Raw genomic sequence first — 12,571 nt, 5'->3', positions numbered from 1 at the left:
GGTGATCACAGGAAATGCTGCCCTCACTCAGAAATCACGAAGGAAAAAGAAAGGCATTTGCAAGTAATTATGCTGGGATGACACACATCAACCAAGATGGCTTCAGACACACTGGCTGCATGTTCATCTTAGCAAAACGGCACATGTGACCACACTGACTTTTAAAACATCGAATTTGAGCTAAACATAACATAAATGGAAACAGATGATAAAACCAAGTCTTGAAAACACTAAAGCTGAAGTGGCACAATGTATGTGGAAACTGAAACCCCAATAGTTGGTCCTGACTTGGATGCTACCTAGCTTTAGGGCAGTTACTTAAGTCTTCAGCTGAACTTAATACAACGGTCGGCTCTCCAGGGTATATTCTAGATAGGCTGTGGTTTACATCAGCTCTGCTGATAGCTCATCCCAGGGTGGCCAGATAATTGTGAATTTCTATTCACACAGTGCACGTGCTTCCTAAAATACATGGTTAAATAAAATTGCTCTCATTATTTTAATAAATATGACTAGCGTGTGTACGATGACTCACCTTTCAACAAGAAAATAATTGTTATAAAAAAATCTGCAAGAAAGATGCCAAATACTCCAGGCTGGATTCCCAGCTCTGACTCCAAGTCCCTTTTAATGCAGAGCCTGGGAGGCAGCAGTGATGGCTGCTACAGTAGCTGGGTTCCTGCCACCCACAGGGGAGACCTGGATTGAGTTCCTGGCTCCTAGCCTAGCCTGCCCCTCCAAAGACTCCGCGGGCACTGGGCAGTAAACCAGCAGATGGGAACTTTCTCCCTTTCACTGTCACCCTGTCAAAACAAGTAATAAGCTAAAACAAGATAAAGACAAATCTCTAAGTGCTGACATGCTCACGCACTACTCAAAGCCGCAGAAACGTAGGATTCCCTTTTGCATGTGTGTGTAAGAGCAGGACACACACACACACAGGCTGGTTTAGGCCGGTGTGTCTCAACCTAAGCACCGGCGCTTCAGAGAGACGCCCTGGGTACCCGATTTGAAGTCACTCCCACTCTTCCTGCAGTATCTCTACCGGAGCACTCTTTCTCTTTGAAGTGGACATATAGCTGTAATTATCCTGCGTGTTCATTTAGTTGCTTATCCTCTATCCACTAACTCCAAGCCAGAGGAGGGCAACGCCTGCTGCTCCGACCCCGCCACTCAGCACAGAATACTGATTTTCTGCGGCACACCAATACCTACTGAGCAAGTAAACACAAACACGATGTGAACAAGAGCTTTCTCTAGAAAGTAAGGTGAATGAAGGGGTTAAAAATGAATTTGCTTTCATTTCCTTTACGTATTCTTATTTTTGACAATGAACATGTGTTACGTTTATTTTGGTGCAAACTTAGTTTTAACCAGACCATTTTAGACTCCTTGCAATCTGGTCATAAGAGATTACTTTCTTGTTTTGCAAATGTAAATGACTGACCTGAATGTTTAATGGATTTTAAAAAAATCCTTGGGCCCGGCAAGGTGGCCTAGTGGCTAAAGTCCTTGCCTTGAAAGCGCCAGGATCCCATATAGGTGCTGGTTCTAAGCCCGGAAGCGCTGTTTCCCATCCAGCTCCCTGCTTGTGGCCTGGGAAAGCAGTCGAGGATGGCCCAAAGCCTTGGGGCCCTGCACCTGTGTGGGAGACCTGGAAGAAGTTCCTGGCTCCTGGCTTCAGATCAGCGCAGCACTGGCCGTTGCAGCCGCTTGGGAATTAATCATCGGATGGAAGATCTTTCTGTCTCTCATCCTCTCTGTATTTGTGATTGGCGATAAAAATAAAACAAATCTTAAAAAAAATTCCTCAAACTTTGCTTCACCTAATCAACTTTTGTTTTATCTTTATTCTAAAGTAATAATCGTCATATTTGACAGGTAGGAAGACAGAAAAAAAGAGAGGGGCTGACTTTCCTCCCACTACCTACAATGTCCAGGATTGGGCAGGGCAAAAGTGGGGGGCTGGGGGCCTGGTGGCATGGCCTAGCGGCTAAAGTCCTCGCCCTGAACGCGCCGGGATCCCATATGGGCACTGGTTCTAAGCATGGCTGCTCCACTTCCCATCCAGCTCCCTGCTTGTGGCCTGGGAAAGCAGTTGAGGACGGCCCAATGCATTGGGACCCTGCACCCGTGTGGGAGACCTGGAGGAGGTTCCAGGTTCCTGGCTTCGGATTGGTGCAGCACTGGCCGTTGCGGCTCACTCGGGGAGTGAATCATCGGATGGAAGATCTTCCTCTCTGTCTCTCCTCCTCTCTGTATATCCGCCTTTCCAATAAAAATAAATAAATCTTTAAAAAAAAAAAGTGGGGAGCTGGGAACACAATGCACGTGTCCCACATTAGCAGCAGGGATCCAATCACTTAAGTTAGGGTTCAGGAATGTCTCACAAAATCATTTGGTCTAGCTATGCCAAGACAACTGCAGTCGGCACAGAAAATTCAGTAAGTCTATAGCAGGCTAATTTTGAAGTCAGTAACTCTGTATGGTTCATGAGTGTTATAAATATCCAAGTGGCCTTTGGTCGATAGATTCCCCACCCCTGACTTAAACCATCACCTGCTGTATTCCAGAAAGCAGGTGGTATGAGAAAGGACTGGCTGAAAACTAAGAAGAGGGGTCAGGGCCAGGGCCAGGCATTCAACTCAGGCACTCTTACATGAGGACCAGCCAACTTAGACACCATCTTCATTGCATCTAGTTTAAAGCTGCCTACTGAATTCCAGTGGGTGCTCGGCCTTCGTAGGGTCTTTCAAACTACTATAGCCTCACAGCCATGGAGTACGAACAGCTTAGAAAACACGTTACCTGATCTGCTCCTCAGAGGTGTGCTTTACAGAGATGAGTCTAGACCCATAGGTAAGAAAACTGACACTCAGGTTAACCACTGCATTCACAGTGGGGCTGGGATAGGAACCCAGCAATCTCAACTGTTAGCACAAGGTTGCTTCACTGTACATGCTATTATGGCTGGTAACATGAAATCATTCAATAGGAATCTCTTGATCTGCCTGCAAAAGCACTGAAACACATCTTACATTGAATGCACAAACAACTGCACTCACCTGGCATTTGCAATGATAAGACAACCTAACAGATCAATGAATCAATTCAGGGCCTGATCCAATCACTCAGCAATGCAAGGTACCAGGAGATATGAACCAGAACCCAGGCACTGACATCAGAGTAGTTCCAACACCATGAAGTTCCTAGATGCAGACTTCATGATTAAGAATCAAATATCATAAATAGAACTTTTTCCTACAGCTGTAACTGCTGCCACAATGCAGCAAAATAATTTATTAGAATTTATCCTTTAATACCAGTACCAATTATTATACATCCTAGTAGTTTAGACTTAAAATATTCCATTAATGATTGCCAATGTCTGCCATCTAGCTAATGTTTACTCACACCAGGCCGTTAGTCACTCATCCCTAAACTCTTATTATTCAGTGTTAACCTCAGACACTGTATGGAATTTTTTACAAATGTTTTTGTCACAGAAAAAAAAAAAGGATGCTCACTATGTAATCTTATCTCCTATGTCCATAATATCCTAGAAGTCATCTAATGAGTTGGTGAAATGTGAATTTCCTTTACTGAAAACAAGTTCACGCGACTCCCTTTTCACCAGCCCTCTTCCCTTCGGGAACGGAAACACTGCCCGTGATCACAGGTGGCATCAAAGGACACACACGGAAAGAGCTTGGGATTGTTTTTACACCCCAGTCTCACACAACCACTCTGGAATCTATTTTAAAATCCAAAGTGACAGAAAGAAAAGGCCATAAAAATGCAATGGACACAAAAGATCCTTACTCTCACTACTTTCATGTACATGCCAATGCTTGTTTTTTTAAACTATCATTCAATAGATGATATTAAAAAATGAAAGGACTTTAGAATAAAACATAAGGCAGTATTAATTTTCAGTCCTGCTTGTTTTCTGGGGCAGGCATCTGGCACTTGAGATGAGGAGTTCAGCCCTGGCTCTGCTCCCAACACCAGCTTTCTGATGGTGTGCATCCTGGGAGGCAGCAGCTGCATCCGTGCCATCTCCATGACAGAACTAGACTGAGTTCTGGGTCCTTCTTCAGCCTGGCCCAGCTCTGCTACTGGGGACATGTGAGGAGTGGATCAGCACATGGGAAAATTTTTGTCTGTGTGTCTGTCTGCCCTTCAGATGAGACTGTTCGATAGTTAAATATTTAAAAAGACCAAATCTAAACATCAAAAGAACTGCTATTCCAAAGTTAAATTTTATATAATATCAAAAATTATATATTTTAGATGTTTTAAGAAACGATGTTTGGAAATAAATTGAAATCCTAATTCTTAATGTAGATAGAAATCCTGTTTTTGGCAGTGCTGTATATAACATTCTGCATGTTCTGACCACAGCTGTAAAATGTCACTCGATGTTCAAAAGTGGTCACTAGTGATCAGGCTGTGCAGGTGCTGCAAATCCTGCCTGACCAGGTCAGTAGCCAGTCAGCAGGTTGAACATTAGTATCCCCAGCCAACTGTGAGGTGGAAGAGGACAGCATGAGGAGAAGGCCTCTTACAGAGACACTCAGAGATTATTTTTGAAAGAAAATATTGACTGGCTTTTTTTGTTTGAGACACAGGGCAGATAAAGAGAAGCACCATTGTAATGGATTTCTTTCTTCTTCCAATGGTTCTCCCTGTAACAGCCTCTCCTTGGAGTCATTAGGCACATTTCCTCCTTGTTATTCACAGGTCGAATCTGGGGTGGTGCAACAGTTGTACCACTGCTTAGGACACCCACGTCCCGTGTACAAGTTCCTAGTTCAAGTTCCAGGTAACTTCACTTCCAATCCAGCTTCTTGAATACCATTACATTCTTCACACTCTTACTCCCTGTCTTTTCTCGTTTTCATTTAATAAGCATTAAAATAAACAGACTTACTCTTACCAGAAAGAATTTGGAATCATAAACCATCAGAGCTAAAAGGTGTGCTAATATATATATATATCAATCATACAGTCAAGAGCTTGAAAATCTATCGGTAAAAGGTCAGAGAGTAAATATTCCAGGCACAGAGGACACTCTGTTTAAATCGCTTATCTGCCATTATTGCTCATCACTATTTCATTATGGTGCAAACTACCATAGATGGGACAATGGACAACTTGCAAATGAACGTGTGTAGTGTTCCAATATTTACAAATCCAGAAAGCAGGCTGGATTTTGCCTGTGTGGCATGGTCTGTCAACCTCAATCTGGTCTACCCTTCTCCAAAAATATTCTCACACCAATGTTTCTCCAAACCATGCCCTTTAAGATAACAATGGGTCTACTAGAGGATGACCAAAGAGGCTACTTCACGGTCAATGCTACACATACCCACAATGATATTGTACCCTTGGAGAGTCACAACAGAAAAGAACACAAAGGGAAAGGGACTCAAAATGGGTCAGACCTCGGCCTTGGTCCTACAAAATCAAGAGGCAGCAGTGAAGTGCAGCAGCATCTGTCCTGTTTATGGCCCACACAACCCAACGCTCCTGGGAAAGGAATCCTCTGGAAGCTATGACATCACCGGCAAAAAGTCACCAGTGTCACAACTAGTGCCTTTTCCATACGTCAGCACTGATGTCAGGTGAGGTTAGCACAAAGGAGAGGGAGGAGGGAGGCCTTTACTGATTATAGGAAAGGGATATTCGGTTACTTCAGAACATGGAGGGAATGACCCTCTCTGGAGGCAAACAATGCTAACAGTTTAGTATGAGAATGCCTGCATGAGTACCATTACTTTAAATTCAAATTTAGAAGAGGTATATATAAGCTTTGAATCCTTCTTTTCTACTGGGTATTATATCCTGAGATTTTCCTAATACTGTTAGCATGTTCAAAGGCTAATTTTTAATAGCCCAATAAAGTTTCCATCCTAACGTACTAAAATTATTTTAACTACTTCCTCTATTTGGGACATTTAAGTCATTTCCTCTTATTTTTCTCATCATTCCTACCACTACTTTTCTTTCAAGTTACTAATACTGATCTGTCCAAATCTCTGACTCTTGTTCAGGAAATTCCTAAAAGAACAACTCGTGGAGGTTGAGTCAGTTTCTTTTAAGATGTGATTGTCAAAATGGTTTTAGTGAATGACGTTAACAATTGACATTTTCACCAAGACTGGGAGAAAGATAAAAACCTAACCACACCCCAGGCAGCAATGTTCACCAAAAAACATAAAATCCCCATTAATCGACAAAAGACATTTTATTGATTTTTTTCATCTTTGTGACCGGTTTACAGACACTGTCTGCTCTACTGTGAGCTGTGTGTCTACATTACTGACTGTATCATCTTCATTTGCCTGTGTTGCTGTTCAGAAGATTACACTTCTCTGTTATGAACCTCCTCTCTAGCTTGTCTCCTTTTTAATTTGGTTAAGGTATTTTTAAATCACATCTTTTCTCACATTTAGGAAAGCAGACAACCACAAATTCTTTCATCCTTTCATTTTTCTTGTAAATTTTCCATATTCTGACACAAAATATTTTTTTTTCCAAATCACCAACGATCTGTATACTATGTAATGTAAACTCCTCCCAGTACATATTGATTTCAGATTTCTTAAAATCATACATCCAGAAATGGTTACTTCTGCTGCACATGCTTCTTTTAGGCCACCACAGTGATGCACACGAGACAGAACACAAAGACAACAGCAACAAAAACCATGACAGGACAGGTTCTATCAGAAATAATTTAAATCACTAAACTTACTAAGAAGGAAAAGGTGTTGTCCTCAGGTAAAATACGGTACTGAAGTGTAAATCCACAGAAAATACTAATAGTTTAAGGCAGAACTAAGAACGCCTTTTTCTGACCATTAAGAGCGGGTGTGGAAGGGAGGTGGGAAGTACATTGACAGTTTGCCAAAATACTATGGTGGTATCTACTGGGCTTTTCTAGAGTACATCTAAGGGGGGATTTCCACGGACCAAGACTTAATAACCCCACAGAGTTCTTCAATGACATCTTCAGAGAACATCAAGGGATTGCAGCTTTCCAAGGTGTACAGAATGCCAGAATACAAATAAGGAACAACAGTATGCAACTGTCTTAACTCACAGCAAAATGTCACTTAAACAGACTTGAAATCTAGCAAAACCAAAGCAGTTATTTCCTTTTTCAGTTTCTTCCCTGAGCTTCTGAAATGGACTGATGCCTCTAGATACTGTTAATGATTTATGCTCAAATCCAAACTCAGTACATATGTCTGTTATGTCCATGGTCCTACTTATAAAATACGTACCAAGGCTCAAATGGAGTAGTAAATATACCACGTTTGGTAACTCTGATTTAACTACATTGTCGAAATGCTTGCAGAGCTGAAAACTTCCTGGGTTAAACGCACACACCAGCTCTGCTGTCCTCCTCACTGGCACCAAGTTGTCCAAGGTCATTTGAATGACTTGCTGGATTCCCTTGTGTTTCTGTCTTCTGTGATATGATTCAATGCATTTAAATTGTATCAATTTCCTTAAAGACACAGATCTTGATTTCATTGATTTTTTTCCATTTCCCCATTTTCCTTTTTGTTACTGCTGCTCATGACCCTCTGGTTGCTTTAGACTCAATTTGCCCATTTCTACTTAGTTTTCAAATTCCCTCTCAGAAGAATATACCCCACAAACTTTGACGAGTTGTATTTTCATGATCACTCAGTTTAAAATATTTTGTAATTTTCTAGATGACTTCCTTGGAAAGTCATCTAAATGGGTGTCATTTAAATGTGTGCTTAACTTCCAAATAGCTGGAAGTTTTCTAAATAGCTGTTACTAATTTCTACTTTAATGTCACTGAGGTCAAAGAACATTCCTTCTATGACTTAAGTCCTTGTCCTCTACCTTAGACCCATTTGTAGTTAATGTAGCAATTGATAAGAACAGATTTAAACTTAGTGTATCTTACTAGTTGTTTTTCCTTTGTCCCACTTATTCAACTCCCACAATTACTCTCCTGAGCAGTTTTTAAGGTTTCAACGTGCTCCGTGGTTTCTCTAGAGTTATAACAAGCACCTTCAAACTATGGTCATTTCAAACAGTGTTATGTGATATGTGTTGTGTAGAAATTTCATAAGTATTTTCAAACAAGTCCCGCTTTATACAATATATGCTATCTTGTTATATCCTTGGTATTATATTATAAATCACTTTTGTTTTGCTTTGGAAAAAGCCAAGGGTACCCTGTCATCTGCTTTTGCAAATACAGGTGAAGGCAGGGAGTGTGACTGCTGGGTGATATGTTAATTTTCTTTTGTTTCTCAGTTCATGGTTTTGTTTAATCTTACACACCTACAAGAAATTTTTAGAAGAGAGATACGTAAAGAATGGGATGTGGACGATACAGTTACCAAGAATGCGCTTCTGCTGCCTCTGTACAGAGGTCACACAGGCTAACCTGGGTCTGGTCACCTGCTCTCTCCGCACAGGTAGGCCTCTGCTTTGCTGAGTTGGTTAACTGGAGTCTGGGTATTGAACATGGCATGCACAAAAGCAGTGAGGCCAATTCACACCTGGAAACCACCACACCTATCCTGTAAAGCCACGGATGGGTGGGTGGGTGGATTCTGGGGCGTGGGGGGAACTAGTCCGCCCAGTTAGAAACTGAGCTTGGTATGGACTTCATTGTTTTAGCTTACTTGAGGCTCTCCTGAGTGTCAAAATTAATGAATAGATAAGTTTTCTTCCACTGCCCAATGTTTTCTATTGTGCCTGCTTTCCTGCCTCTTCATTCCACCTATATCAATATCACAGGGATTACCATCCTTTCTCAACCTCTTCTAATCAGTAGGAAGCTTTGCTGCCAGGTTCCACGGACAGGGCGGGTGGGACTTTCCACTATCATGACCCAATTTCAGTCTTCAGTAAGTTCCTGTGGCTCTTAGTATGTATGTTGGGCACATGTTGCAATTTCCTGTTCCTCCCCCTCTCCTGGTAATGGTGTAGCATCCTGGGGTCCACACTGACTTTCTGTATCTCTACAGAAGACAGTACTTTCTCTTCCACCCTTTTCTAGCCACAATGGGTCTCAGGGGCCAGAAGGTTTCTCCCTCAGAAGCAGAGGCATTTCGCTATCTCTCCCCAGATACTTATAAATAAGGTGTCCTGCTCCCCCTGCACTGCCTGGAGGCTTAAAGGAGAAGCATTCAAGTCAACAGAAAGGCCTCTGTGACCATCCTCCTGCAGGGCAGACCTCCTCCCTCATATTCAGACCAAGACGGCCTCCTTTAGTTTCCTGAGCTGCCTATCTTGACTAGGAATACCCTTTGGAGCAAAGGGTTAACAAGTAAGTCTGAACTGTGTCTGTAACCAAGACCTCCAGGTAGTCCAACCCTGCCCACATTTGGTCTTTAACAATCAGGTGAAACTGTTCAAATGTGTGGGCAGTGGGTGGACACTGGTCCTATCAGGAATGTGGATGGGTTGGCTGCTGTGCAAGCCCAGCTCTCCAAGCGGCCCAAGGGAGGCTATGATGTCACAGATTACCAAGCTTCTGCTCCTGCGAGTGGGCTGTTTCTTACACACTCTTTGCATCCTGAGTACAAGCAGAAAGCCCTTTCCACTCTGACTATCCAATCAGCTGACAGCTGCAAATCAGACCCATCACTAATAATTCTTAAGATTCATTCTCTTCATCTCTATAATCTAGAAGATTATTGTGCATTCTACTTTCCCCTAATTAATCCTGAGTTTACCACCAGGCTGTCTTACTACAGCACCGTTAGTCCCATCCTGCCATCACAGCCCACGTTCCCATTGGGACAGGTTCTCCACGTGGTTTCCATGCTAATCCAGACCACATTTTTAATGAATATCTAGAAGCATTATCTTTTAACTCTTATCAGAAATGGCAGATCTTACATGAAAAAATAATGCCATGGTTACAAAGACAGAATTCCTGTCTTCTGAATCATGGGCTGCATTATTAGTTCCACAAAAATAACCCTAATCTTGACTGGTACTATGCTGTGTACATCTCTTATAGCCTTTACTATACTGTAAACTCCAGAGAGGCAGAGGTCAGGTCTTATAAACGGTTGCATTCCTTCTTCTGGCTTCTCCATATAAATATTTAACTTACAAATTAAACAGCAAAACAGGAAACATGAATAATATGACACACACTTTCCATTTTAAAAATCCATGCATCCTCAAGGTATTCCCCAAAGGGACACTAAAAATTTCTGCCAGTTCCTAAGAAGTGGTTCTCAGAGAGAGGAAGCATACAAAACCCAAACATTCTAACTGCTATACCATGCTGGGGTTTACAGAGTGCAGCTCAGTCAGGAGGAGCTTAGGGACCTGCAGACACAGCCGACCACCTACACTGTCAGAGTTTGATTTATAAAAGTAATTCCAAACACAAGCATCACTTAGGTCTCTATGTTGAGTTCCATGTAAACCAAGCACAGGACCCTCATCCCTATCTGGTAACTAACTCTGTTGAGTCATTTTTCCAAGTAGGTGACAAGTTTTAGAGAAATCACTTCTAACAAATATGGAAGGATATAACCACACAAACATCAAAGAACAAAAGCACTCTACCTTATACCTTTTTTATAGCAGAATTCAGCAGTAACACCTATTCTTTGAAACAGCACATAAAACCTCAACACACCATTTGATGCTTTCCTGGTCAGTCAGATGGATTTGATCTAAGCTGGTACCTGACCCATCTGACTTGGATAAAACAGCGCAGAGGTGTAAAGAGGTTTCTTAGTCATGACATCTTGAGAAATGCTCATCATGAAAAATGCTTCTAGTTGTTAAAACTAATAATGTACTCAAGAGATACCCTAATCAATGCAAACCATATTCCAACAAACATTTTTTAAAGTAATTTTGCATGAGAAAATAATCAACCAAAACAGTTCAAGGGATAGGCATCTGGCCTGGTGGGTAAGCCTGGTGGAAATGCCTGGATCCCATGGTGGAGGATCTAGACTTGTGCCCCGATTCATTTCTGAGTCCAGCTTTTTGGGAGCTGGCTCAGGTAGTTAGGTGCTGCCACTCATGAATGGGCTCCTAGCTCCAAGCTGTGGCCTAGCAAGGCCCCATTCACTGTGGGCAGCTGAGAGTGAATCAGAAGAAGACCAGGTCTTTCCCTCTGCCTTTCAAAAAAGCCCAATGCAGAATTATTTACAATGGAAAAAAAAAAAGCTTAGATGTTAATGAATAGGAAACCATTTAAAACAAAATGTACATGACTATTGAGCAATGAACACTGGTTGATGTCAAGCTATACTTGATGATATGGAGATGTGTAGTATACATCAAGGTGTATACTTGATGATATATAGTATGCTGCTACAAGAAAACAGAGGGTCCAAAAACATATATACATCCATGTGTGCACCTATCAAGTATCCCTAGGTGTTTGGATTTGGAGAATGTGCCACATACTATTTCCTCATGATTCCAAATTCAGATTTCACTGTGTGTTCTGCAGATTTGGGGCTGGGCCCTCATCTACTTTTCCTTTAGCCAACGAAGATATCTATGCTAAACTTTTCAGTGGAGATACAACTGAACTCAGGTGAGGCCTGCCTGGTTTAAGCATGCTGCCTGGGCAGGCTCCCATAGCCATTCAGCAGTTTCCAGTACCCAATCCTGCAGCTAGTGTTACAGTAGAATACCTCTGGAGACATGCTTCTCTGCTACAGACTCTCCCTGGCACCTCTGAGAAAGGATTCTGAGTGATAGTCCAGCACCATATCAACTCCAGTGCTGCCAGTAAAGCACAGCCGTACTCACTCCAACAAGGACTGATTCCAGCTCTAGGAAGGGCTCTCAGACCAGTGCTTATCACCAGGCCTTCTACTTGCCACTCAGTCTTTAGAGTTCCTTGATTCCTCCCAGATGACCCCATGCCATCATCACTGCTAATACCTCATCACGATAAGGCTTTCCTGCTCCAAGTACATATGGTCCCCCCTGATTTAACTCTGATGCTACAGCCGGCTTATACTTTTCAATCTTGTCTGGACTTCTTATAAAAGACTCTTCACACTTACTTAGGGAAAACTGAAGAAAAATTCAATGTAAAATAAATACCATCCTAAGTTTTTCTGTGACCTCTGCCTCTGATGTTGGCATCTCATACGCCAGTCCAGTTTCCTGCTAATGCACCTGGGAAAGCAGCAGAAGATGCTCTGTGTGCCTGGGCCCTGCCACCCACAGGGGAGGCCCAGATGGAGGTTCAGGCTCCCAGCCTCAGCCTGGCACAGGCCCAGTACATGAATGATCTTCTCTCCCCGTCTCTTTTCTAAACTATGCCTTCCAAGTACATAAATAAATCTTACAGTTCGTTTCCTTGCAGGGTATAATGTATTTGTGAGACTGAATTCTGAAAAGCATTCACCTATGTAAAAAGTCTGTACTGGTTCAGCTTTTTAAAATACCAGTCTTAAGTGTTAAAAACATGACTCCGACTGCTCTTCTTGTTCTCTTAGTGAGACAGCAAGGCACCCATGCTGAGGCCCTCCAGGGTGACAGGCACCAGCACCTCCATCAGAGTCAGCCGCTGCTG

The 12,571-nt window shown here is 42.3% G+C and overlaps 1 protein-coding gene across 7 annotated transcripts in view; it reads right to left on the bottom strand.

Annotated features, from left to right (window-relative positions):
- Positions 1-12,571, bottom strand: part of NEO1 (neogenin 1) — a 192,217-nt gene that overhangs the window by 66,060 nt on the left and 113,586 nt on the right. The gene's annotated exons all lie outside the window — the stretch shown is intronic.

This window comes from Ochotona princeps, chromosome 6, assembly GCF_030435755.1.
Source record: "Ochotona princeps isolate mOchPri1 chromosome 6, mOchPri1.hap1, whole genome shotgun sequence".
Taxonomy (NCBI): domain Eukaryota; kingdom Metazoa; phylum Chordata; class Mammalia; order Lagomorpha; family Ochotonidae; genus Ochotona; species Ochotona princeps.
Note: the sequence above shows the minus strand (reverse complement) of the source record. Positions and strands in the feature narration are given on the sequence as shown.